This window comes from Mustela nivalis (assembly GCF_964662115.1).
Source record: "Mustela nivalis genome assembly, chromosome: 5".
In the NCBI taxonomy this organism is placed as follows: domain Eukaryota; kingdom Metazoa; phylum Chordata; class Mammalia; order Carnivora; family Mustelidae; genus Mustela; species Mustela nivalis.
Genome location: NC_139024.1, coordinates 153,853,545 through 153,878,266, shown reverse-complemented (window position 1 = coordinate 153,878,266; position 24,722 = coordinate 153,853,545). Strand labels below are relative to the sequence as shown.

The 24,722-nt window shown below is 45.7% G+C and overlaps 1 long non-coding RNA gene across 1 annotated transcript in view; it reads left to right on the top strand.

Moving 5' to 3' along the window:
* Positions 1-399: 399 nt before the first annotated feature.
* The window catches only part of LOC309865246, a 176,313-nt gene continuing 151,990 nt past the window's right edge, over positions 400-24,722 (top strand). The window contains exons 1-2 of the long non-coding RNA XR_014312001.1: positions 400-510; positions 2,860-2,941. This is a non-coding gene — a long non-coding RNA (uncharacterized lncRNA). The remainder of the gene's footprint in view (positions 511-2,859; positions 2,942-24,722) is intronic.

Genomic DNA, 24,722 nt, shown 5'->3' with positions numbered 1-24,722 from the left:
TGTGCCGCCCAGCCCCGCGCCTCGCCCAGCAGGTGCACCTCGTGCTATCTCCGCAGTGGAGGAGGCAGGCCGACCTGAGCTGAGCTGTTTGCACCACCGCCCCGTTTGGGGTGCATTTGGGGGGATGCAGAGGCCTCTCTGGACCCTAAGTTTTGCCCTTGAGGAGACACGCGAGGAGAGGAGCTCCGCTGGGCGGGGGGAGCGCGGCCCTGCTGGAAGAACCTTCCCGCGTTGGCACCACTGAGCACTGTGAGGTCCCAACGTCAGGGACTCGCCACGGGCCAGATGGGAGGGCGACGAAGAGCGTGAATTCAGTTCAAAACACACACACACACACACACACACACACAGACACACAGACACACACACACACACACACACACACACACACACGAAAGCAAGAACACACTAGAAACTACCTGTGAAATTTTCAGAAAAATGTGTGTAGGTGTGGGCAGGTTAACATGTAAATACAGTGACTCCTGCTTCGGGAGACTCTGCAGACCCCTGGTAAGTGGGATTTAATGGAAATGACTGCAAAAATAGTATTTGCCCAGTGGCTCTGCACAGAGAATTAGAATACCTCAGTTGACCGAGTGTTGCTATGTGCCCGGCAGACCTTGCTTTAGGCCCGTTAGGTATCTGTTCATTATAAGCGTATTAAACCCTCACATCTGCTGTGTGTGTCTGGGGGTGGTGGTGGTAATTCTTTGTTATCCCAGTTTTACAGATGAGGAGGCCGAGGTATAGAGAGAAGTGGCTCGCGCCCACAGTGACAAAGGCTCATCATGACTTGTCACAGGTCACACCACTGGTCCGTGGGAGAGGAGGGCTGGAATCTGAAGGTTTATCTCCCAGACAGGCTTGAGCATGTAAATGATATCTTGCCTGAAAAAAACACAAAGAAGCTACTCTATTTTCATTAAAGCGGGGACAGACCAAGGCAAATATTGAGTGAATGTTTCCAGGGGGAGGGTCCCCAGGGAGGACTGTGTGCTCTCCGTTCTTTTGGTTCTCAGCTCTTGCCCCAAGTTTCTACACTACTTTTCAACACTGTTGAAACCTGTCGGTCCTTCCCAGTCTTCGAAAAGTACTTCTTTAAGGAGTTTTGACATGTTGCTTGTTAGCTGGCTTTTCTTATATTCAGTGAGTGGATCTGGTGAACATTTATTTATTCTTAGCTTGTGACATGTCTGCTGTGTTTTCCATCCTTGAAAGTCAGTAAGAGTCAGGAGCTCTGTCACGCTTCGTCAAGGGCACGGCTGACTGCCAGTTGCCTACCGTGTTGGTTTCTGCTAAGTGTCCTGGCCTCCTCGGACAGTGCATGAAGAATCCCTCATCCATTAGACATGCAGACAGGTAGTCTGAATAGGGCTTGAAATTGGACAGACCCGACTTTTAATCCTGGTTCTGCCAACTTCTGCTGTTAAACCTGGTCCGCTGGCTTCCCCACTGTATACCTCATTCTCCTCATCTATAAAGTGGTTTTAATAATATTTCTCCATATGGTAGTTACGGGTATTCAATGAAATTCTATTTATTTATTTTTTTAATGAAATTCTATTTATAAAGCATTTATCACAATGCCTGGTGCATAGTAAGTACTCCGTAGATTATCATGATGGTGATGATGATAATGGTGGTGGTGATGATTTAGCGGAATTTTTTTAAAGATTTTATTTATTTGAGAGAGAGAGAGAATGAGAGAGAGAGAGAGAGCATGAGAGGGGAGAGGTCAGAGGGAGAAGCAGACTCCCCGCTGAGCAGGGAACCCGATGTGTGACTTGATACCGGGATTCCAGGATCATGACCTGAGCTGAAGGCAGTCGCCCAACCCCCTGAGCCACCCAGGTGCTCCTTAGCTGAATGTTTTGGGAGCTGATAAATAATTTCAGCTGGGAGTCTCAAGTCTTCTCAGTTTTCCAAGCATTCTCCATTTGCTTCATTTCTTCTTTCACCAGGTCTATTTTCAATGTATTCTCTCTCTGGCCTCTTGGTGGATGTTTCTGATGAGGTAGCATGGGGCCTGGGGGCCTGGGGGTTGGGGATACACCTGTCCAGGAGCTTAGGGGTAACCCAGTTCTTCCAGGTTCCTCTAGCACATCTGCCTTTGGGTCCTTCTCAGTCTGAAGTAACTTGAGATAGAGTAAGATGATTCACACATCTCAAGATGCCCTTAAATGTGAATTACCACTATTATCTTGCCTTTTTCAAGTTCATAGGTTTTATTTATTAGCTTTGCAAACATTAGGGAACAAAGATGATCATGTTGAAGCAACTAAGTTTTCACTTAGAACATACCACACAATTTCCCTGGGTGATGTTACATAAAAACATTGACCAGTGAAAGTATTGTTAATTCATTATTCAACACACATTTATGGAATGTCTGCCAATCAGAGCTCAGAAGGTGAGATGAAGACAGAGTGTTATGGAAAGTCACAGAGAGAGGGGGTCAGGAGAGGTCGTCGATGCTCAAGTTGTTTTCCAGAAGGGATGCTATGATTAGGCTTTAACCTGCCTATGTAGATATTTCATGATTCCTTTCTAAGTTCATTTCTCATCACTCTGAATGTATTCAGTGTTCTGTAAACACAGCTTGCATGTTCTTTCTTTATTTTCTTTGGTGGTTCTTTGTGCTTCTTCCTCCATATCTATGACTCCAAGTCCTGCTCATTCTTCAAGTCCAAATGTGACCACCACTTTTCAACGAAGCCTTATTTGACATACTTGAATAGAGGTCATTGCTCTTTATTTTGAACACACATAGCATCCTGTCTTATCTGTCTTATGCTACTGTCACTTTTTTTTTTTTTTGGCCTTCTATTGGCATTATTTATGTATTTATTTGCTTTCCAGGCTTGTAAACGTCGTGAAAGAAGGATCTACCCACAAGCCACTTTGAATCTCGCACAAAGACTAGCACATCACTTTGTATAAAGTAAGTACTCCTGTTTGGTAGATGAATCCGTCGTTGAAGAACGAGGATCTGGGGATGAGTCCTGCCAGGGGGATGAGACTGGGACAAAAGGAGGAGAGGAGAGAGTATTATGGCGGGCTTAGGGAATGAAAAGCCCAAGATTCAGCCTGCAGTCTCACTTCTCAGATTTGTCCCCGGAATCCGGGACCTTTAAGGGGAGGAGGGGCAGTGATGGGGAATGGGCTCCATATAATTCATTCACTCACCAGTGAGAGGCAGGACGCTTGGGTGGTGGCCTCCCTTGCTCCCAGGGTGACTACAGCCTGTCCCAGGCTGAGGCCACTGTGTTCCTTACCAGGCAGTAGCTTGTGATTAGTATGCTGCCTGTGTTCCCGGACAGAACAGATGTCTGTCTGCTTTTCTCTGTTTAATGATGATGGCAGGTTCCCAATGATCAAGATCCAATTTCACATTTTCTGAAATGCCGTAGCTGAGAAATCCTGTGTAGCCCAGTTCTGAGGCCCAGCTTCCTTTGCAGGAATTTTTGCTTTGCAGATTCATATGGACTGAAGGCACTGTGGGCAGGAGTGGTCTGGGCCTTGCTCAGGTGGAGCGGGTGATTGGAGGGCATCCCAATTATGGTCTCTCCCTAAGTATATTTGCTCCTCTGCCTTCCTTTTCACCCAGCAATAAATTACACTAGGACTTCGGTGGAACTTGTAAATTAATAGGTACAAGAGAATATTCGGTATTTGAAATAGTTTCTTTGATAAGTTTATCTTTGGAGTGGGAAAATATATTAGCTGCTACTTTGGTGATTAGTGGAAAAGTCAATTAGATCCTTTCTTGTAACAGATTGATTTTAGGGATGGAGAAGGAATACCATAGGGCTGGGAAAAAATATAGGTTCAGAATCGGAAAAGCTGCCCCAAGATCTCAGCACTATATTTCCATGCTGGTTTTTGTTTGCTTGTTTGTTTTGTTTTATTTTTTCACTGTGTTCCCTCCCAGAACTTTATTGAGATATAATTGACACATGCAATATTGTGTGAGTTTAAGGTACACAACACACTGATTTATACATTTACATCTTTGCAAAATGATTACCCCCAGAATATCGGTCAATACTTCCATCACCTCCCATAATTACCATTCCCTTTTCTGGTGAGAACATTTAAGTTCTACTCTCAGCAACTTTCAGTATATGTATACAATGTAATACAGTATTACTGACTCTAAGTATCGTGCTCTACTTTGGATCCCAGAACTTACTCATCTTCTCACTGGAAGTTTTTTTTTTTTTTTTTTTTTGAAGATTTTATTTATTCATTTGACAGAGAGAGATCACAAGTAGGCAGAAAGGCAGGCAGCGAGAGAGAGGAGGAAGCAGGCTCCCCGATGAGCAGAGAGCCCGATGCGGGACTCGATCCCAGGACCCTGAGATCACGACCTGAGCCAAAGGCAGCGGCTTAACCCACTGAGCCACCCAGGCGCCCTCTCACTGGAAGTTTTTGACTTTTGATTGACATTTCCCCATTTCCCTCTCTCCCCTGCTCCTTGTGCTAGGTTATATTGAGATTTACAGATACATAGATTCTGTCCTCCAGAGGTTTCTAATCTAATCAGGCCCTGGAAATAAGTCATGTATATAAATAATTATGATACAAGTATCCCAGGAGAGAAACAGATAAGCTGCTGTGGCAGTGGAAAGAATTGAGAAATCACTTCTGATTTGGGGATAAATGAAGTACATCTTAGATTTGAGGCTTTGAAAGTCTTTGAAAAAAACTGTGTCCAATGACCTGGGTTTTGAAATACAAGTGAAATTTTTTTTTTTTTTTAAAGATTCTATTCATTCATTTGACAGACAGAGATCACAGGTAGGCAGAGAGGCAGGCAGAGAGAGAGGAGGAAGCAGGCTCCCTGCAGAGCAGAGAGCCCGATGTGGGGCTCGATCCCAGGACCCTGGGATCACGACCCGAGCCGAAGGCAGAGGCTTTAACCCACTGAGCCACCCAGGCGCCCCACAAGTGAAATTTTTAAACTTGTGACTGCAGGGAGGAAATCCAGAGATGGGACTGGAAAAAATGCCCCGTGTGATCCCCTGTAGCTCTAGGAACCAACAATTTTATTCGGGGTTACTACCTTTTTCGTTCTGTTTCTTCTCTACCTCCCCCAATTAGACTTAAAGATTCTGAAGTATTTCTAATTCTTGTTCCGGGCACATGTTGGAACACGAATTAATGTTTAGTAATCATGATGGTAGCTGCCTTCTGAGTTTTAAGTTCTTCGTGAAAATGGAGACAGGAGTGTCAAGATTTAATCTCAAGTCAAGGCTAATGTTTGGAGGGAAAATGTTATAGAACCAGTTGGTATGATGTGAGAATGGGCTGGAATGTGTGTGTGTGTGTGTGTATGTGTGTGTGAGTGTGTGTGAGATACACGTATCAAGCACAAGGATTGAAGGTTTTAAATATGGGTATTGATTTCAGGTCTGTTTTGTGGTCACCGCAGAGAGTTCACCATTACTCTGGTTTCAGTGTCAAGGATGAGGTTATTATTTGAGACAGAAACCAGTAGGTAGGTAGGTAGTAGAGAAAGGGGTTAAACATAGCAGTATGTGGCTATGATATGTAGAAGCTGCTTTGTAAGTAGGACCTTACTTTGTAAGTAGGTTATTTCTCAAAACGCTAAAACCCATTCAGTTCCCTTCTTGGTGGGTCAAGGCTGTGCAACCCACTGTTGACTGGTGGATGGAAGAAAAGTGTTGATTCCCTTTGTTCTAACCCTTTGTTAACTAGGGAATCTTCTGATTTATTAGGAAAGACATCCTGGGCCAGGTCCACATTTCTCAGGCTCACTCTTACCGCCTTAGGGAGCTTCTAAAATCATTTCAGACTTAGGTGTTCAGTTTTGAATCCCAAGAGAAGCTGGGAGGACCTGAACTTTTAAGTAATTGGTTCATGTTAAAAGTTGCTGGTGATCATAAAGTGATGCCTGGTTGGCATCCTGCTTGCTGGAAGGCTTTTTATGTGACACGACACAAAACTGCTGACACATAGAAATACTCTGATTTCAGGGCCTTGAGGGAAGATCATTTCTCAAAAAAGTCTTTCTCCAACTTCTACCTAATTTCAGAAATGTTCCAAAGTATCCTTCATCTAGTGTGTAACTTTTTCTCATGTCAAATTCTCCAAGAGTGGTTGATAAGTCTTTGATCTGTTAGTCAAGAAAGGGCCCGAGTGCATTGAAGGGAATGGCCACAATGTCAACAGGACCAGAGAAGAAATTTTGGATTAAAAAGAGACAACTCTCCCACCTTTTTTTTTTTTTTTTGTGGCAAATTTAATACTATCAGGACCAATAATAGCATATTTAGTATTTTACGGTATTAATGGTATAGCTCAAAATGCTTGATAATATCTCTACCTTTTGAGGACCCAGTAGCTAAAGATTTCTTCCTTTTGACCTTCTGTCTTACAGTATTAACCTGGTAGTCTAATGAATGAATTCTTTGAGTTCTTGGAGGAGAAATGAAATGCATGGCATCGCTTCTTTTTCTCAGCTCATCTGGGCTCCAGCTTTGTTGCCTGCAAAAGTCCATCCAACAAAATGGCAGACTTTGTTTAAGGAGCCTCTCTAAATTCTGGAGGAATCAATGCCAAACGCTTCCTCTGCTTTTAATTGCTTGGAGGAGGCAAATCTTATGTAGCAGCTGGGTGTTATTCAGCAGGTGTCCAAATACTTGGATAGGATGCTTTGTCCTCCAAAACACTCAGACAATGAACATATAAAACCTATTTCACCATAAATAGAAATTTAATTCGATTTTGGAAGAAGGTTGGGAGACAAGGATGTCAAAGTTTAACGGGGACACGTTTTTTAAAAGGTGATCAGTGAGGCTTGGAGAGATGTGTGCAAGGTTTCCTCACTAGTTAGAGACAAATCCTTACCTAAGAGCCACGATTGCTGATTCATAAGCTAGTTCTATTTCCACTGCTTCCTGGTGGGGTGTCTGATTCATTTCTGTCACGCTGAAGAAGGAGGGGGTGTCATTAGTCATCTCTTCCCCAAGGTCCCCTGAAACTTGATGTAATTAAAACAGTACAAGGGAGTTATGTGTCACTATTATGATGCCCGTATGACAACCAAGACCATAATGGGGAAATGGAACATTGGGGAAATATTTTCTCTCTTTGGAAGCAGCGAATCTGAAGAGCAGTTTGATTTGCACAAGTTAGAAATGGTGCTGCTCACTTGGCTTGTCAGAAATAATGAATGTGGAGACGTAACGCAGTCTGGGTTGGGTCCTCCGCTTTCACAGCCTCAAAACTTGGACACTGTATCTTGGAGTTCGAGAAGAAAGATTATTGTGATTTTTTTATTTTAATGCTTTGGAATTCTGTCAACCTAATTTACCCAGCCCTGAGGCGTGGGTTCAACTGCTATAACTACCACCCTGCCTTTTGCCAAGTGGTTCAGCACATGGCCTAAGGGCCGTATCTTTGAGGGTCTGTACATAGGCCTGCAGTTGCTTCATCAAATATGAGTCAAAGCACTGTTGCTATATGCTGCCTAGAACTTGAGTGTTAGAGAGAGTGTTAGAATCCTGCCCATCTTCCTTCCTAGTCGAGGGGTCCTTAAGTGTTTCTGCTCCGGAAACCCGTCTAAACCCAAGGTTCATCCTTTGAGACTCAAGACTCTGTGCTCTTGAACACCTTCTTGTTCAACCTCCTTTATTCTCTGTTCTAATTATTTCCTCCCTTGCCTTACCATTTTTCTTTCCAGGTGTTCTTCTTTTGTATTTATCCTCCCCACCTGTTACTCCTCTTCCTTCTGCTATCCTTGTAGCTGAGAATAGCCTAATTCAACTCGAAAGCACTTATTAATACCCGTGGCTATAAAACATCTTGCATGTTTGGTGGGAAGATATGAAAGGATTAGAGATGCAATCTCTAGCTCATCCTTTAAGTTCAGAGCTAAAGGAGACGGCACAGAATGTCTGCATCACCTTTCTGGAGCAATGGATGGCCCACTGTAGGCGTGGGACCGCGACATACGAATCCTAACCCAGTGTCTTCAATTCTGTAGATGCTCGGTGTGCCCGCTGAGTGAGAGAGAGAGCCAGGCTGGATTTAACGTCAGGAACAGACCACAGTAAAATGACCATGCTCATTAGCGGGGAAGGCTTAATCTGGGAGAACATTTTGCAACTTTTTGCAGGTTTCCATCAGGCCTTCTGCCCGCCCTATGCTCCAGTCACACCAAAGTAATGACACAAACTCACTTGCACACTGTCTTGGGCTTGTCCTTCATTCCCCCTTCCCACTGGGTGAAATTATAGTCTTTTTTCCTACTCTGGTTGGAAGGTCACCTCCTATGGGAGACATTCCCGAAGCTGTTCCAACGACCACACCGTAAGGGTGTGTGGGTGATTTCTCCAGTTTTCTCTGCTTTTCCTTCCATCCTGCCCCACTCTGGGGCTAAGGAGGCCAGATCAAACTTTCAGAATCTTCCTCAAAAGAATATTGACTGTATAGAGCACGTACCATGTAGGATCCAGGCTGGGAAAATGCAAAGAGAAATAAATCATGACCTTGAACCCAAGAGCTCATAGTCTAGAAATGCCAATCCATGCCTGTACCCCATAAACCAATACAGAGTGATAAGGGTTATAATAGAACCAGGGTTTACACTTGATAACTTCTTTGTGGACTCCCAACTGGAGAATCATCAGTTTGGGAGGAAAACAGACAGTAGGTTGCTTGTGAAAAATTACAACTACAGATTGTCTTTAGAAATCCTCAAATAGGAGAAGAGTGTATCGTGTGAAAGTACCCCATAAGCAACTGACCTCATAATGCGTCTCTTGTAAAATGACCATGCCTTACCCTCTCACCCGCAGCCTTGCTCTGTGGCCAGCTTGCTCTGGAGAGAGACAGAGGCTGTGGCTTATTATTGATGAGGAAGAGGGAGGGCCGAGGGAAGGGAGCAGACTGCGGATTCTCATGCCTATGAATTCCTTCTTATCTGTGTCGGGCTTTTCAGGATAGACAGCTTGGTAAGGAAGGGAATGCATAGGGAAGGAAGGTACGTCCCGTCCTCTTGGGCCCATCTGAAATTCCAAAGGTGCTCAGTCAAGAGCTTGACAACCGTAAGAGCCCCAATCAGCCAATTATGCAATATCGAATGTTCCTAAGCTATTGTACTTGTCTTAATTCTGCCCTCCTGGAACAGGAAATGTGCTGGAAACATTGGAAGTAATTTAAGCTAAATAATTTTGTATTGAATCTGTTCTCTGCCAAAGAGGAAGCTCAGGTCAGTGGCCAAACTGACCCTTGGAAAGGAACTCAAGGGCAACTGAGGGGATCAGGTTTTAATCTTCAGAGCATAAAAGAGTAGACTGAAGGAGACTCAGGAGGGGCAGCCGAGGGGCCGGCCCTGCAGCTACTGGAGAGTCCTGGGCTGGCGTGCGAACTCTCAACCTCAATAATTACCTTTCCTGGAAGGGTTTGAGCAGATAATTCTCATAAGGAAGTACGGGACCAGTAAATATGGTAGAAAATATTGACCGGCCTACCTCAATTGACCTTATTTCCAGATAAGATCACACTCACAGGTACCGGGGGTAAGGACTTCAGCACATCTTTTTCAGGCATACAACTGAAGCTGTATCGTGTCATTGTTTTTCAAAAATCAAATTGTCTACAGCCATGTGTTATTTCATAGATGTGGCATAATTAAAATACCCATGGAAGTGAGAAAATTTAAATGATTATATTCAATTTTGGTAAAGATTTGGAGAAATGTGCATATTTTTATTTTTTTACAGCTAGCATGTCCTTTACTGGATACAATTCTCCTTGGCTGAATAATCTCACTTCCACCCTGAGGTGTGGCTTGAGGACTGGACCGGGAGCCCGGGTATCCTCTGTCGGGATGAGTGAAGGCTCATTTTGCAAACCAGTCAGGCCCCAAGTCTCTGACATCTGTATGGGAGTTTTACAGTCTTTGGAACAGAAAAGAGAGTTAAAGCTATCCAAACAGTGAGCAAGGAGTAGGTCACCCCCTGTCCATTCCCACTGCAGCCTCAGAGCCCCTAGGCCTGAAGGTAATTCCTTGCCGAGGCACTGGCCACCCTGGGCAACTGCTCTGTGTGCTCTCCGCCCACTCCATTCCGTGTGCTCTGGTCCAGGCCAGCAGCTGCTTTGTCACTGGACACTACCTGTGGACTGACCCTTGGAGCCCTGCTGGCACCAGGTGACCAGCAGGAATGCAAGGCTGCAGGTGGACCTTCCAGCCTTAGCTCATGGGCTCCTCAGGGCCAGGCCTGTGCTGTGCTCATTTTTAAAGACTCAGCGTTAGGATGATCTACATGTTCGTGGAACTAATCAGAAACTTCTGTGTTGGCTTTTCTGGAATATTCCTGGGAGACTCCTAGTTAGCAGACTGCTCATGTAGAAACCACTGGAAGGGGCCGTCCAGGGTTCCTTTTACTTAAGAGCCAGCCTTCCCTCCCTCCTCGCTGCCTCTTGCACTCTGTGGCTCTCTGTTTCCGCTGTGTGTTCTGACCCCCAGGGGCTACGGCATCCTTAAAACCAGCGAGTGGCCACCTGACGCCATATCCAAGTAGGGCTGTCCCTGGGAAGGGGTGAGCAGCCTCCAGAAATCAGTGCAAGCTCTCCCCAGGGGAGCGCATGAGAGTTTTGGCAGCCTGGTGCTGGGGAGGAAACGGGAGGAAACAGCATGGGCAGTTCTGCTGGGGAAATGCTCAGTTTTTGAGCAGGGGCTTGTGTGGTGTTGTGGAGACACCAGATTGTTCTGGAAAGTCTTTCCTTCCTCTTTGTTTCCTGTGCCACTCAGGACGTATGTGTGTGTGTGTGTGTACTTGATTGTATGGACATTCTTCAGTAAGAAAATTTTTTTTTTTTTTAAGATTTTATTTATTTATTTGACAAACAGAGATCACAAGTAGGCAGAGAGGCAGGCAGAGAGAGAGGAGGAAGCAGGCTCCCTGCTGAGCAGAGAGCCCGATGCGGGACTCGATCCCAGGACCCTGAGATCATGACCTGAGCTGAAGGCAGCGGCTTAACCCACTGAGCCACCCAGGCGCCCCTTCAGTAAGAAACTTAAACGTGCAGGGCATCTGGGTGGAGCAGTGGGCTGAACGTCTGACTCTTGTTTTGTTTTTGTTTTTTTAAATTATTTTTGTTACCATGTAATGTATTATTTGCCCCAGGGGTACAGGTCTGTGAATCATCAGGTGTACACACTTCACAACACTCACCATACCCTATAACCTCCCCAGTGAAGACATTTCTTAAGCTCCTGTATTAGATGGTTTTGGTGGGAAGACAGCCCAACCCAGACTGCACCCTCGGGGCCGCCTGCGTGGAGCGTCATGGTAACACGTCCAGTGGGAGGAGCGCCGCTGAGTTCTTGGGATTTCTCTTCCCTCTTAACAATGGGAAGAGAAACAGTTTCAGGTGAGAGATGAGGATGGTGGCGGAAAAGCTACCTCTTTTCATTTCCCCAGTAGTTGCGGATTCCGAGCAAAATGGCAAAGCCCTCTCCGGTTTGGAGGAATAACACTCTGGAAACGTTTGGGAATAGATGGAGCCTCTTGATCAGTAAACGTGATTGTGACACAAAAGCACCGAGAACTGTGGGGTCTCTCTTACTCCTCACGATAGTCAGGTAGCAAAGCGTCACTTCTTGGGGGGTCGAATACTGAAACAACAAGCTTCCGGTCAGAAAGAGTTCTCACGGGTTTCCCGATTGTGCCCACGTGTGGGGAGGGATGTCACAGAGGCTGCTCGGGCAGGGGAGAGATACCTGCGGTGACTCCAGCTTTGGGGCTGGGCTTGGGCAGTGTCTTAATGGTTTTCCAGGAGGGTAGTAACATGGTTTGAGATCCCCACTCGTCACACAGCTTCTTTGAGCAAACCGCAAAACCACCTGTGCTAGGCATTGAGGCTCAACAGCGCGCACACGTTTGCATGCAAACACCTTTGCCTAAAGTGCTCTCGGCAGATAGCCTGTGGTCCTACTTCCGAAGCTGGTCCTGCCAGGTGGTGATCAGAAGCTAATGACAAACTATTGCATGTTCGTTAACCAAATATCAGATGCCATACTTTATCGGCATTATCCCATTAACCTTTTATATCCTCGCTAGGCAGCAGCTTTGAGTGTCCCTCCCTTACTGACAAGGACACAAGCTCCGAGAAATTACGTGATTGGCCTCAGTCCACAAAGCTAGCAAGGGACCGAGCGGAGATCTGAAGTCAGGTCTCTGTACCACTCCACCATGTTCTGATGGAAGAGACAGGAGAGGGTGTGAAGAGCTCGACCTCACAGGGACCCTCCTGGGCGGCCCTGCTGGTTCGTCTGCCCCAAGAGATGCTCGTCTAGACGAGCTGCCATTGCTTCTGCCCTAGAGACGTAAAATTCCAGAGCTGCGGGATGAGGAGATGAGGCTGCTGTCTGTTTTGGGTTGTTTTCTTGACATTGTCTTGTGCTGGGCACTCCCTGCCTGCCTAGCTGGAGGGGTGGGGATGAGCGGAACGAGCTTCCGAGCTTCCGTCACAAGTGACAGCGGATTTGCTCATTTTCACTCACCCACCCACCCACTCACTCGCAGACTCACGAAATACCCCTTTTCTTCCTGGGTGTGGTGCGCGGTGACCAAAGCCCCAGGAGCACTGTGGGGGAATTGCACAGACTGGAGTGGACGTGCGTTACTCGAGGAGCGATCTGAAGACTCCCTCCTCGTGGTCTGAGGGGGACAAGGCCAACCCCAAGAAAGGGATGAGAGTATTAGATGAGGGAATATACAAGAAAGTACTTCAACAGTTCTGAAGTGCTAAAGAAATAAAAACCATGGCTGTCATTTACATGTTAATGGGTTACCAAGATGCAACCGGGTCTCAGCCCCCAGGATGCCAGCCAAGGATCAGCACCTCCCTCTTTTCTGGTGGCCTACGTTAGCACTCCTGAAATTCAAACCCAAACCATACTTGAGTTTCTACTGTGCCCAAAGGCGCAATCTTACTCAGTCTGAAAGTGCGCCGAATGAGGAATCATTACCCAGGACCCAGTTTGCAAAAACAGCAACATTTTCTATATATTCATTATGTATCAAGGACACCTTTCCAAGCATAGCCCTTCCTCTGCCATTTTAAGACCACTTTATTCTTTCTAACAGTTACATAGTATTTCATTACGTAATTCAACATCGTGTGTTTACTCGGTCCCTATTCACGGGCATGGGTATTGCTTCTAACTGTCCCCGTGGCAAACAACGCTTTAATGAAAATCTTCCTACACGTCACGGTGGATTTGTGTCCGTGTTTCTGTAAGATGAAAGTGAGATTGTGAGTTGGAGGGAATTTATGTTTTATATTTTGTTAGATACTGTCAAATTGTCTTCCAAAAATGTTGTACCAATTTATACTCGCTTGCACCGTATGTGTGAGTCCATATTCCTGCCAACACAGGATATTATCAATCTGTAAAAACATTTGACAAACTTCTGGACAGAATTCATATTTCATTATTCACTTTGTGTTCCTTTGTTACCAAGACTGTTTTTTGGCTTTTATATTCTGTAAATTGCTGCTATGTCTTTTAGCTATTTTTCTGTGGATTGTTGGTATTTTTCTTCACTAGGTTGTAGGAGGTCTTTATATCTTTTGGATGCTAAGATTTGTTTATTGAATTTATGACAAAGGAGTGCCTTTCTGTGGTGTTGAGTAAATTTCCTTACACTCATGTCGATGGATATAAATCTCCCCTTCCCTGAGGAGCTCTTAGGGTCATAAAATTCCCTTCTTTTGGCATGCCGGATGCAGGATCCTGGCACTGATTTCTACGCTCTGGAATGATGTCATAGGAATATTGGAAGAAGAATAAACTTTAGACACAGGTAATGTGATACTGAGTGTTGATTCTCTTGCTTGCCAGCTGGGTGACTTTGAGAGAGTTGCTTAAGCTCTCTGAACTTCTGCTTCCTGTTGTAAGATGGGATAGCTGCCTTCTCTGAGTACCGTATCTACCCCCACAGACTGAAGATGTTTAGAAGTCCCTCTTCCAGGAGATCTGTGGCATATAAAGAAGGCCGGACCTCTTGGCAGTTAAGTCATAGAGATCAGGGAGTTCTGGGAACCCTGAACAGGCCTTGTGTCACTAACCTGCCAAATTAGGTCTTTTATGTTTTTTAACTGAGAACTGATTAACGCAAAAGAAAACTTATGGGGTTTTGGTGCATTTTGATGACTACATACACTTTTGTGGCTACCACCCAAGATAAGATATGTAAAACTCCCATCCCCCTCAGTGAGTTCTCTGTATGCTTTGCGGTCTTGACAACTTTCTGATTTCTGTCACAATGTGTTCATTTTCCCTGTGTTTGGGATTTCATATAAGTGGAATCATGTCATATCTATGGATTTGTGCCTGGCTCCTTTCACTCAACATACTTTGAGAGTCATTCATGCTATTTCATATGTCAGTAGATGGTCCTTGCAGTCACGGAGAAGCACTCCATTACAGGGAGATGCTCCAATTTATTTATCCCTCCCTCCCGATGACGGGACATTTGGGTGGTTTCCAGTTTGGGCTACTGTGAGTAAGGATGCTATGAACATTCTCATGCAAGGCTTTTGGTGGACATGTATTTTCATTTCTTTTGGGCACCGGAGTGGCAGATTGAGCCAAGTGTATGTTTTGCTCCATGAAAAACTTCCAAACAGGCTTTCCAAAGTGGTTGCACCGATTTCGGAATCCCACCAGCAAGATGAGAGTGGCCCAGGTGGTGTTTTGAGCCGTTTTGAGTTTAGCCCTTCTCGCGGGTGTGACGTGGTGTCTCACTGCAGTTTGGCAAGTTGGAAGTCATGTCTTAATTTTCAGTGGGGAGCTCCCTGTCCATATCTGTGTACCTCTCCCTCCTTCTATGTGTTTCGGCTGTCCTGCAAGATTTGAAATTCCATGAGGGCAGAGGTTCTCCCTAATGGACCTTCTCAAATTCTGGACTACACCAAACACAGGGGCAGGGGACAGAGTGGCTACTTGATTTCTCGTTGGTTGATTTCTTGCTGCTAAGAAACGCTTGCAGACTGTTCTGTAAGGAGGACAGGTGAGAAGGGCTGTCTTCACCAAACGCTTTCCAAATGCTTGCAACTTGTGTTGGTTCCCTTGGAGGCAGTGCTCGGATGTCCTAGGAGAGACTGGCTCTGGTTTTTATCTCGCCCTCCCTCATTCTCTCTCTCTCTTTCTCTCTGACAAAGAGGTAATTAGGGCTTCTTGATACGTGCTGGGTGTGGGTGGCACTTTGATGTGTCAGGGCTGTTCAGGAACAGCAAGTTCAGAGGGCAGAGAAGCAGGTGAGCTGAGACCTCTGACTGGTCAGTTTTCCCTTTCGACCGCAGTTGGCCTCCTCCCTGCATTTTAACTCTGACTGATGTTGCGTCGTGTCATGAAAATGGCTGTTTTTAAAAATTTTTTTTTAATTTTTAGAGTTTCTTGTCCTTTGACCTGAATATATTCTTACAAAAAATGAAATAGGTAAATGAGATTGTCCACAATATGAATTTTTTTTTCTCCCAAGAATTTGAAGACAGATAGAAGTCTCCTGGTACCCTGAAGATTTTCTGAAGAGAATCACAAATTGCATGATCATGTCTTTCACTGTCAGAAGGTTGTATCAGGGAATCCTGTGAGACCCTTTTCTTTGGTAGAAATCAGACTTTTTTCTCCCATGAGAATAGTGGGGGGCCTGCTAGAGCAGAGAGAATCGGTCAGAACTCTAGTGCTTGCTTTGGCAAGACCTTGCACGAGGACTTGGGACAAGGTGCTTTCATGGCTTGCTGTTGGAGATCATCAAGAAGAAGACGTGACCACAGGTTGACCAGAGAGCTGGCCCCAGGCTCATGAGCCCCTCCCCTGCTCCTGAATGTACCGCCATTCCCGCAGTGGGGACCATTTTCAAGGACACAGCCTTGAGAGTAAGGTTTTGTATGGGACCATACGGACTGTATGTGTGTTTGTATAAATGTTTAAGGTTCCTGTGGGCAGATGGGGGGATCTACTGACTGGGCAGCCACAGGGAACAAGCCTCGTGTGTAGGTTCCTTTGTGCATTAGAACCCCCCCCACCCATGCACCTACAGAGCCTGCCTCTTTCTTTGGTCTCCCTGCCCTCCAGGTATGAGGGGCCAGTTTCAGATTTCATCTGGGAAATTCCTGAGGTTGTGAACCAAGATTTACCCGTCGAACCCCTAACCTGACAGTTGTGAGGGGCTCAGAGATTTGAAAGAAAAAAAACCTCAGACACTGAGGAAAAACGTTAAGATTTTATGCATCACTGTCTGTCTTTAATTTACTTGGGGTAATGCACATGGAGTATATTATACATAGTCAATACTTCTTGTTTTCCTGTATCTATCCGCAGATACCGATTGTGTAACTTCTGTGGTCAGGCTTTATGCCCAGTGCTGCGGAGGTGTCTGTGAACCACACAAGCCCTGTGCCTGGCTTTGCCAGAAGAAGTCAGCTAGTGCGGCCGTGGCCAGCAGCCCAGCCATCACAGTGTCCAGGAAGATGGGGTGGGGGCAGATGCGGGCCACAGCTGGTGAGTTCCTCACTCAGAGCTTGGGGTCAGGACAGGCTTCTCAGAAGTCTGCCCTGCAGGGAGTGCATGAGACCTAATTAGGCAAAGGGACAAGAGGATGAGCCAGAGGAGCAACGGGCATGAAAGTTTACAGATGGGAGAGAGGGGTTGCTCCAGGCCCTGGCGCTTATGATGGCGGGAACATGGGGTTGGGGGTTTCGTGGTGGGGACAGTGGTGAGGGATGGAGCTGTGGCTGGAGGGGAGGCCAAGGCACGTGGGCCCTTCTACGTCATCTTAGGAGCAATAGAAACCTATTGTGTGGTTTTAAACAGAGCAAGAAGATCATCAGATGTGTTCTGGAGCAAAGTCTCTTTGGGTTGCTCTGTGGAAGTTGGGAAGGTGTGAGGCCGGGTGTGGGTAGACCCCCTGCGGAGGCTAGGCTGAGAGGGGTGCGGGGGCGGGGGGGGGGCTGGGAGGAGGCGATGGCTTGGGGAAATGATTCAATACTTGAGGTTCTTGCCTGATTTCACCAGCAAGTAATGTGTTGGCCAGACGATGCAGGAGGACGTGGAAACGTTGGGAATCCAAATGACCTCTTCCAGCCCCCCGTGGAGCCCTTTCTGAGCTCAGAGTCAGTAATTTAGAACTGAGCGAGACTTGATAAAATCAGCAAGATGAATTCCAGGGTGCGTCTGACTGTGTGTGGTTTTCTGAGCGTGCGGGCAGCATGCTAATTGCCACGCCTGTGCTTTTCCAAGCCTCGTGAGGCTGAAGACCGAAAGAATGTATCTCTGCGAGAAAAATGGGCCAGTGTTTCAAAATAATCCGTTTTCTCGTAAGTCTGTTGCATCCTAGATCATCTTGCTCAGTGTGGAGGGGACAGACCCCACTCGAGAGAGCAGCGGTGATACTCCTGCTCTGCCCTACAGCTGCTGATCCTAGGCTCCACGGGTGGCTGGTGATCAGGATGTTTCCTGCTTTTGTTTTGCTAATTATCACATCGTCCGTTAAAATGTTCCTCTCCTCTCACCAAAGCTGCTGTGTCATGCTCTCCTTGATGGTTTCGGAGGGTGGGAGCCAGGTGCCCAATGCATGTCCACAGGCTCATTGCTCGGGGACAGCTGGAACGGACCTGTGGACCTGCGGCCGGCAGGAGATTCTGGGAGAACTAGTTTCCCAGGAAAGGAAGAAAGACAAAAGATGGTAATTTTGCCACCTGTAGTTTAATCAAGGGAGTTGGTAAGCTGCATTTTTGGCCCCAATGATGAAGTTCTAGAACCTAGGTGAGGTTTGGTGGGCTGAGGTCCGGAGCCGATGACCAAGAAAAAATTCTTGAGACATCTTTGGTGCACAATGGTGGTTTATTAAAGCACGGGGACAGGACCCGTGGGCAGGAAGAGCTGCCGCCCCGGGTTGTGAGGGATGACAGGTTATGTACCCTGCTGTTGGGGGAAGGGGAGGGGAAGGGAGGTTTCAGTGGAGTTTTCATATGCTAAAGAGGGCCTACAGGGTGCCAGGATGTTCCAGGCCTGCCGGAGGCCTTGCCCTTGCTGCTGGATCAATGTTGTCTTTAGACCAGCCATTAGCATTAAGATCTTTGGGAGACTTTTTGGTGGGGTCTCACAATCCTGCTATCAATCGTCTTTGTTAGTGAGATTTAGGACATTTGTAAGCCAAGGGAGACTCCTGTCTAGCAGGATTGTGAGCTCTGCAAGTTAACTATTTGCTTATTGTTCATGGCAGTCCGGGCTGCCTGAGGGATGCTACACTTATGGAGGGGAAAGGGTGAAGAGGGGGTGCAAGGCGCCAGCTTTTGCTTTGTCCTCAGCCAGCCTCCTGCTCCCTCATCACCAAGAGCAGAACCAAGAGACCCTTAAAATCACCAGAGCACATTGTCAGCTGGCCCTGGCCATCACCTCTGCTTCCTTCCAGCAGCCACGGTCACAGCCGTATGGACGAGGGACCCCCATGCCTGGCCATGAGCATCGCAGCTAGCTTTCTGACCACCAGCCATTGCTGAGGTGCCCCCTGTGGAGACCTGCCCCTCTGGCTGCCAGGTCCCTTACCAGGAGGCTGGCCTTGCCCTTCTGCAGCTCTTCTAATGCGACTCACTGAGTTTTGGTCCTCCTTGACTAGATTCACCTTCTGGGCACAGAACTTCACTTGTCTCTTTGGAAAACACCTCTCTCCTCTTCCTCACTTTTGCTTGCCTCTGAGACTTTGGTTCGGATCTGATGTACCCACAGCTGCTGAATTTCATTCTCTGCTGGGTTTATGTCTAATGGACCCTGGAACGTTGACTCTTCCAGTCTGTCCGTGTGTGTGTGTGTGTGTGTGTGTGTGTGTGTGACAGACACACATGCTGCATAAAGACAAAATAAGAAGGAAAGCCATTAGAGTTGGTAATACAGATGCACCCCGAAGTCACTCTGCCTCCTGGAGGTCAGCTAGAACGCACTTGAACCCTCATGTCTCCAGCTTCCGGGCTCTCTGGGGCACTTGTGGACGGAAGTTGTGGAATGGGCTGTTTTCCTTCATCAGCTCTGCACACCCGTTCCTCCTAACCACCCGGTTTCCTGGCATTGTCTTGGCGCCGTGTGGCTCCTCTTTCTCCTTCTCATGTAATTCCCTGTTGGATGCCTCCTGGTATGTTCTTGCTCCCAAGAATGCCATCCCCACAGGATGGAGATGGAGCCTGACTTTAATGGAAGCTTCAGAGTTATTAAGGGAATTTCCATTACAACTTTGCAAATCACTCACATCAAAGGAACATCTCCTACTGGATTTTAAAAGGCCTTAGGCGAAGCGGTCCAGGAATTTTTCATTGGCCTCTCTTCCTAGACTCCTCTACTTGCTGTGTTCCTAGCGTGAGCCAGCTGCTAGCTACTTCGGTTGCTCTTTGTTTTTCTGTCTTTGGGGGCTTAACCTCTGTTATTCGAGAATCCAGTGAGAGTTCTCTGCATGCCGGAGCCTTCCGGGACTGACTGGAAAGAGCTCTTCATGAAGTGTTCAGGAATTTGGGGCTTACTGGCTACACTAGGAGTCTTTACACCACAGAAATTGGCAAATGTCACAAATCAGTTGCTAATGTGGTCTGTGTGCTTTTGGGTTTTTCAGGAGAGTTAGTGGCAGACCACTATCTCAGGAAGCTTTCCTCACGGAGGTGTCCTTTTATTCTGTTCCCACGCAGAAATGGCTGTTTTCAGTTATGATGTTTTTCTCTCCATCACATGGGTTGACGTAAACTGTGTCTGTGGTTGAGTCTGCTGCCGGGCTTCGTTAAGATCTGTAGAGAACATGCTGGGACATGTTGGGGCTATTGGTGTGAGGACAGCCCGGGGCTGGTTTCTCCAGTGAAGTCTTCTGTGCAGAGGTCGCGGGGCGCACAGTTCACAGGGATGGGCTCTTCAGAGGACATCTCTGAAGCACAGAGACTTAGCCACACCCAATTTCTGTTGGAAAATAGAGGTAAAGGCCAGAAAGGAGAGATCTATAGAATGAGCTTTGGAGGCCAGGCGGAAGGACCAATCCTCATGACCTGGGCCAGTGGAGAACAGGGACAAGGCTGGCCAAAATGGAATTTACCAAGTGTTGTTTTTTCTTGTGAATCAGTCCAGGACAGCTTGGGGTGGGAGGTCCCCAGGAATGAAGGAGCTCCTGTGGACAGCCGCAACTCTCCAGCAAGCCCCCCGCCGTCTTGCTGTCTTGAGCTGTTTCTTCTAGTTCTTCTTCTAACTCAGATGAGATGAACAGAGCTCATGTTTTCTTTTTGCTGGACTCATGCTAAATAATTCACTAGTGTTTCCAAATGAAACTTAATTGTTTCATTTTTTTATGATAAATCACGGAGAAGAAAATCGTCTTAATAGAAAACCCAATTAAAACCCACTGCCTGTAGCTGCAGGATCCCTTCGGTGAAAGATTAACATTGTTTGGCCTTTGAGTCTCACCTAATGGAGGTTAACCACTGCCCTGTGGACTCCAACGTTTGTGAAACGTTGGTCTGGGACTGGAATGAGGTTCTGGGACAGGATGTCACATCGTGCTGGGGAATGCTGACCTGAGATGTTGAGGCTAGTCTTCTGGTCCCTGGACCAGAGCATCCTCCTCTGAAAAGTGACAGGCTTAGCCTAGTGTCAACGGGTATGCCAACCCTGGGGGCTCAGGTTGATCAAATTTGTCGAAGTTCAATCTATGTTTACTTCATGGCCCAGAAATTAAAATTCCTGATACCTTATTCTAGAGAAAGACATATGCTTATGTATGGTAAGGAGATGTGTCATTTAATTTCATTTCTTTTTTTTTTTTTTTTAACATTTATTTTATTATTTATTTTGAGAGGGAGAGAGAGAGACAGAGAGTGTGAGTGAGGGGAGGGGCAGAAGGAGAGGGAGAAGCAGACCCCCTGCTGAGCAGGGAGCATGCCTTGGTGGGGCTTGATCTCAGGACCCTGAGATCATGACCTGAACCTAAACCAAGATTTGGAAGCTTAACCCACTGAGCCACCCAGGTGCCCTAAGACACATCATTTCCAAGCACCTTTCTAACTCTAAGAGAAGGCAGCAAACTGTAGATAGAACAGACCCATGACTTCCTCTCTGTTAGGCTCAGCTTTCTCATCTGTAAAATGGAAATAATAATACAGGGAGGCTTGTTTTGAGCTTCAGAGGAAATAATGCCCATAAATCACCTTGCACAGTGTCTGACCCATATGTTTTCAACGAACACTGTTTATTGAAAAGTGTTCATTTTAGATTAAATTTTAATTACATAAAAATATATTATCCCTGCAAAAATATTGCAATATTACAGAAAGGCCAAAGTGCCCTTCAAGCTATTCATCCTCTCCAAGTTCATTCTTAGCCTCCTAGGCCACTATTGGGAGGTAATTACTCCTGCTGCTTACATGTGTGTTTGCGCATTTGTGTCTTCCTTGGTCTTTTGCTGGGCATTGAGGTGTGTGTGTGTGTTTGTGTGTATGCACATATATAATATATATGTTATAAATATATATATATTTTCTTTCTTTTCCTTTAGAAAATACATCTAGCATTATTCTGCAGCTCCCCCCTGCCCACAGTATGTTTTCAAGATTTATCCAGGTTAATAGGTTTGAATGACCTCATTAATTTTAACTACGGCAGAGTCCCGTATTATGTGTGTCTCGTATTAATAAAAAACATTTCCCTGTTGATGGATATTTGGGTTAATTCTGGTTTTCTCTTGCACAAGCGGTGTTGGAACAAACACCTTCCTAGCTCACTCGTGCAAGTAGGGGAGCCCTCAGGAATGAGATATGTAGGTTCGTAAAGCACATAGATCTTTTAGCTTCAGCCAGATCTGTACACTGAGCAGCAAGGTGGCTGTGCCAGTTTAAAAAATAACCACGGCACATGAGAGAGACCTTTCCCCTAATTTCTTGTCAAACTTATCATCACCTTAAATTTTTTTGATAAGTCTGTCAGCTTTTTCCTTTTGAGGATGGTATACACTGTGGGTTTTTCATAGAAACATTTTATGAAGTTGACGATTATTCCCTCTATCCCTATACTTTGCAGCGTTTTAGTCAGGAGCAGATGCTGGACTTTGTCAAATGCTTTTTCTTCACCAATTTTTTATTTTTTATAAACATATATTTTTATCCCCAGGGGTACAGGTCTGTGAATCGCCAGGTTTACACACTTCACAGCACTCACCAAAGCACATACCCTCCCCAATGTCCATAATCCCACCCCCTTCGCCCAAACCCCCTCCCCCCAGAAACCCTCAGTTTGTTTTGTGAGATTAAGAGTCACTTATGGTTTGTCTCCCTCCCAAACCCATCTTGTTTCATTTATTCTTCTCCTACCCACTTAAGCCCCCATGTTGCATCACCACTTCCTCATATCAGGGAGATCATATGATAGTTATCTTTCTCTGCTTGACTTATTTCACTAAGCATGATACGCTCTAGCTCCATCCATGTTGTCGCAAATGACAAGATTTCCATCAACAGATGAATGGATAAAGTGTATCATATGTTTTAATGAGCTAATTACCAATGGGTTTGAGGATCCTTTCATATGTTTATTGGCCATTTATATTTCCTTTTCTGGTACTTGCCTGGTAATACATGTTGCCCATTTTTCTACTGGCTTGTTTGACTTTTTTTTTTTTTTTTTAATGGGTAGGGAATACTAATCTATTGTTCTGTATGTTGCAAATATTTTATCCTAATGTCTGTTTATATTTCAAGTCTGTTTGTGGTGTCTTTTGGTAAATGTAAGTGTTAAATTTTGATGTAGTTAAATTTGTCATTCTTGCTTTTTTGGCATCTTAAGGAGAAATTCTGTTGCCCTCAAAGCCACAGAGATATTGTCTACTATTTTTTTAAACACTTTTACAGATACATATTTTATATTTCTGTCTTTAATCCATATGGAATCTCCATATGAACAAATTTTATTTGGTTTCGAAAGGAAGTCTGGTATTCCCAGTATCACTTGCTCACTGATCTACTCTTTCTTCATAAAGCGTCATTTTTGTGAAATATTATTCCTACCAATACATGAATCCATTTTAAGTTTTCTTTCTTGAAATAATCTATGTATTCCTTCACTGCTACCATGTAATTACTGTAATTTTTAATATGTCCTGACACTGAGAGGGCTCGATTCAGTTGTGCTCTCTTAGAGAATTATCTTGGCTATTCTGGCCCATTTGCTCTTCCAAACGAATTCTAGGATCGGTTTGAATGTTACATGAAGACACTTAGCTGGGCTCTGGTTGGAATCATACTGAATACATGGGTTCCGTTGGGGAGAAGTAGTATCTTTGTGGTCAGTGACAAGGATGTTGAAGATTGCTCTCCAATTTCTGCCAGAGCATTTTCTGGAGCTCCGAACAGGGTGATTGGGATGAACAAAGATTACAGCGATACCATGAGCCATCTCCTCTGTTTATTCCTTCTCTCCTTGGAGGAGACTTTTCCCTGGATGGAGTCTCCTTAGAACACAGTGCGGAAGAGATCCAAGGAGACCATTGATTCCGGAGATCTCTCATCATTCGTGTCATCTGTGGGTGATCCTTACACACTCTGATCCAACACCTGCCGTGCTCACACATTTCTTGAGGATCGTCTGGGACTCAGGAACCCAGGGGCCATTCAAATATCTGACCCTATAAATGAGATCAACTACCCCATGGGGGCCCTTTGAAAAGTGATGGCTCTTGGAGGAAGCAGTGGTTCATCTAGTGACTCTTGTTTGAGAAAGTATACAATGAACAAACTGCTACTGTGAGTGGAGTAATACTTAAAAAAAAAAAAGGGTTTATTTGCTTATTAGAGAGAGAGAGAGAGAGAGAGAGAGAGAATCTCAAGCACACCCTCTGCTGGGCAAGGAGCCCAATGCGGGCCTCGATCCCACAACCCTGAGATCATGACCTGAGCTGAGACACCCAGGTCCCCCTCTTAATTCTTAAATGTGATTTGATCTTTCACAAAATAGCTGTATGCAGATGAGACATGTTACTTCAACTACAGATAATGCTCGAAGTCCACGAGGACTGGAGAACCACTTCTTCTGGCTGATAGGGAGCTCCCCTTCTCAGCTGGATTTACTTGAAGACCAAGGCCAATCTCATGGAACCTCATTTCTTGTCACATTTTTTTATACTCCTTGGAAGTTTTCTAACCTCAAACCCATGTTCAAAATTCTCCAAATCTTTAACCTATAATATAGTTTACAGGTTCACAAAGTGGTACATGTTTTCTTCTTCTATATCTGGGTGACGGGTACCCAATATAATAAGAAAAACACATTAGCCTTTTAACAAAATGGACGAACCATCCACAGGTAAAGCAGCATTCATGTGTACACTGAACGCTGTGGAGAATAACAGCAGACCCCCCCCCCCACCAAGGTTATGGCCGAGAACAAGTGAGCTGGTACAAGAGAAGCATTTGTAAGCCCTAAAACTTTATGCAAATGCTGTGTGGCTCAGTAGGAAACTATACAAGAAACACCCATCTTGGTTCCTGCCCTTGAGGCATTGAAAACCAGGCTCCGATCTAGGTGGAACAATCAAGGAGAAATTGCAAGGTCCCGTGGAAGCAAGCTCCTGCGGATCAGGGGGCTGCTGTAGCGAGAGCCAGCTCTGCCTGCACAGGGGCCACAAGCCACTGCTCCATCTCCGGCAAAGGTAGGGTGCCGCAAG